This window comes from Pseudomyrmex gracilis, unplaced genomic scaffold (assembly GCF_002006095.1).
Source record: "Pseudomyrmex gracilis isolate BER0280 unplaced genomic scaffold, ASM200609v1 scaffold_96, whole genome shotgun sequence".
Lineage (NCBI taxonomy): Eukaryota > Metazoa > Arthropoda > Insecta > Hymenoptera > Formicidae > Pseudomyrmex > Pseudomyrmex gracilis.
In genome coordinates, this window is record NW_018020680.1 from 185,935 (window position 1) to 190,350 (window position 4,416).

Below are 4,416 nucleotides of genomic sequence, written 5' to 3' on the forward strand. Positions count from 1 at the left end.
CAGTAACTATTGCGAATCTAGCAAAATGGTATAGGACTTTTCGACTCAGTTTTATTCCTTCTACCTGCCTACGAGAGATGTTAAACCAATTCTGGGACACCCTGTATATATGAGCAAATCCACCGTAGTTTTAACTTTTATGAAACTTTATTTTTTTTTTCAAATGTGCGGCACATACATCATCTTATATTGACTAACATGTCTGAAATAGGTTCAAAAACACCAATCTACACGTTAATAGTTTTAAGTAAACGGCGCAAAATTTATCTGATTGAAGTCGACTTAATTTCTTTCCATTGGGTTTGAAAATTGTGGCCACGTGGATTCCGTGGTAAGTTATATATATGTATATGTAAGAAAGAGTTTACAGTTAATATGGACTGAAAAAAATTTTCTCGGAATATGTATCAAGGTGATTTGTGAATTTTTCAATGAATTTACGCTTTTGAAGATAATCTTTGATACTCTGGTGTGTGTTTCATTTTTGAGACACAATTTTCAACAACGTCCCCACACAGAACAAAAACTCCATTAGACGTCTATTAGACGTCGACAGCTCCATGCGACATCTAATAGATGTCTAATGGATGTTTGGATGGATGGATGTCTGTGTGGGTCTTAAATTTTTCAGTTTTGTGTTTGCTACAACTTCAGTGTCTCAGTTAGTCAATTAACTTAACGGCGCGTACGTAATATTGTTAATTTTACGAAAATTAATTAATATTTTGACAAAATGGAGGGACAAGTTTTTCAGCGGTCACCATTTTGTACAGTTACATGGCACATGATCGATCTCCAGGGAAAAGATGTATGAATGCAAGAACTAACTTTTTCATTTATAACGAAAGCGTTATATAACACGGCGCAAGTACAAAGTTATTAAGAGTGAAACACAAATTCAAAAGGGACAAAATAAGTTGTACGATTTTCTATATTTTTGTCGACTCGGTGTACTTTCAAACACCAGCAATGACACAAACACTCTGCATTCTTATACGTAGTTACTAGATAATATACGAAGAAAAAATACGTCTTGTGCATATGAAAAACAACTCAGATTCAGCAATATAAAACAGTCCATCAAAAGTTAAAACTACGGTGGATTTGTCCACATATATGTATATGTATATGTATACATATACATATATTGTATATATGTATGTATTCATATATATATTTATATATTAATACTTACTCCTTTTATTTTATGTTACAATAACTAAAACAGATAATCTTTTTAAGTAAATAGTTAGTAGTTTAAAGTATTTACCTTAGCACTAACAGTTTCGCAAACATAATTTAAATAAACAATTCTTATTATCTTCAACAACATAAATACTTGATAACTAATCCATCCTATTTCCGGCATCAGAGTATTGCCGTCAATAAATAATGTTCTATAATGTGTAAAAGTATATATAAGCATTATTGGTATATATAAGGAAGAGCTCATTATGCTCAAGGTTATGTGTGTTTCAAACATCGTGTTTAATTCGCGAGCTAGTTGGCTCAGTTCTAAATGCAGATGCCTATCAACAAATAGAATTAGTTAATATGACAACAGAAAACATATGTATAAAAAAAAGAAAACTATATTTATATCTGTGAAAATCGATATATTAACAAATATAAAGGCGTTTATAATGGCTGTTTGAAGCAACCACGGAAGTTGATGTGTATATTGATTGAATTAATTTATTGAAAACAATGTATAAAACGTTTTCGATCTCTGGATTAGGTCTTTTTCAATATAATTTTACAAAACAATAAATTAATATATTCAATATATTAAATTGAAGTTACTAAATTTATTCAAACACTGTCATGTACTTTAACTTACATCGAGATCCAGAATATTTGTTTGTACTTATTTTTGCTAATATTTTGATGAATGATGTGTACAGGTCTATTCCATGTACATCTCAATTCATGTTCCTTTTCTATTATCAGATATTTTATGTGTTTGGTTACTTCGTCAAATCTGGTACCAATATACCTGTAAAGTAAAACTGATTTAGAAAACGTGTGTAATATGAAAACAATACGCGTTATGAGAAAGTCCAAAATTTTATTTTTATTAGAACTCTTTGTGTATGTAATAAACATCAAACCATTTTAATTTAAATACATATATACATATGTATATATATGCATATACACACACACACACACACACACACATTCGGAAAAAAATGGATTAGATCAAGAGATAGTGCCTCGCGCTAAGTTCATGCGCAACAAAGTGCTTGAACTGCGCGAGCACACTGTGCTTCTTATACGCGAAAATCAGGCATTTCATTGGAGAGGAAAGTTTTAATCAGCCATTTTTTAATAACAACTGAACAATTTCTTTTCAGTCTCAATTTGTGTTGAAAAACATAAAAGAAAAGTATTCTTTTTGTTGGTTGTTTCTGATTTTTTTAGATATACGACGATAATAAAAAATACTTAGCGCGGCTGCATCAGACTGACATACAAAAAAATAATTTCATTATAATTGAAGAGCAGCCGCGCCAAGTTTTTTTGCATTAAATATTTTTTATATTTTGAAAAAAATTTGTGCAAAAATATTCTAGTAATAAATATAATCTTACCAAAGTACATAGTTATATACTTAGGATTAGTTATTAATAATCACGGAAAAAAAGTTAAAGCGTAGTCTTATTATAGACACAATTATGTTGTTGTATATTGTTTTTCAACAATAAAGCAGGTTTTTATAGAAAGAATGTTTTGTAGTATGTATATAATAACGAAAAAAAACGTTAAGGCGTAGTCTTACTTTTGACACAACAATGTTATCGTAAATTGTATTTCTATTCAATATTGTTTTGTATTGTATATTGTTTTTCAATGTAATAACGTACAAAAGTTTACTTGGTGTTACTTTTTGAAATCACTTCTTTTGTAAAACAGATTTTTAGAGAAAGAATGTTTTATAGTATATAATGTTGTAGAACAGATTTTATAGAAAAAGAATTGTTGTATTAAGTCAATTTTTAATTTATTAATTTAAATACAATACATGTTGTGCGTGTACTTGGCGTCTGTTCTTACTATTTTTTTTTTTGAAAAGGTAAGTTTTCCGAGATATCACACATTTTGTATTTAAATCTACCGATAAAAAATGGAAAAATAGATCAAATTAGATTCAAATTAAATCTATATAGATATAAAGTAGATCCATGTATAAATTTACACTTTTATTTATTATTAGTAGATGTTTTTTAGATCTATATAGATCTAAGCAGATCTGAACAGATCTGAGGTGATCTAATAAAGTAGATCTAAGTAAATATAAAGTAGATCTAAGAATAAATAAAGTGTAAATTTACATAGATTTATTTCAATATTTCTTGTATCTATTTAGATCTACTTTATATTTATTTATATTTAATTTGGATCTAATTAAATCTATTTTTCTATTTTTTTATCTCGTTAGATTTAAATTAGATCTAATTCATTTTTTTCGGGCATACACAATAAAATTCTATATTTACATATATTTTATATGCGTACGTAATGTTCACCAAATTAGTAGAGCAAACTACTCGTTTTGATTTTTCTATACAACTTTCTACAAATGTGTCACTAATAAATTGTATATTATTACTAAACAAATGTTATAAAAAAATAAATTTTTAATATATTACGTAATATATTACTTAAGTTTAAGTAATATATTACTATAATTAAATATTTATATATTACTATACTTACACATTTTGAATAATATACAAACCACAATAAAGTCAAAAATAGTGCATCCATTATCATAGTAATATTGTATAGATGATGTGTAACAAACAATATAATTATACACCAATGAGTATTCAGTGTCTTTATCCACCAGCTTTTGTTACTTATAATTCCAGTAACACAATATATTATCCATACAGTTATGAGTCCTTTTATATATCTAGGCAGTAGTTTGTACGGTTGTGTGCCAAGTTTTGCCAATGTATAGTCTACAGCTTCAAGTCTTTGTAGAAATACTCGAAATTTCTAAACAACATTAAATTAAATATAAAATTGTTTTGACAATGTACAAAAGATAATGCGTATAAAAGTATAGGAGTAGTAATGATAATATAATAGTAGTAGTACAAATAATGTAGAAATAAAACTTTTAAAATATTAAACCAATGAGTGAATATAAGGCCTTACGAGCCGTTCTCAAAGTGTTGAGCGAGAACTTATACATGTATATATATATATGTATACACATGTAACGAATTTACTTGTAAATTTTTACAAGTGAGTTTTTCGAATTGAATTCTCAATATCCGGGGTCTTTCATATGTGAGATGCAAATCTAGCATCCCGTATGATTTTAAGAATTGAGAATTCAATTCGAAAAACTCACTTGTAAAAATTTACAAGTAAATTCGTTACATGTGTATACATATATATATA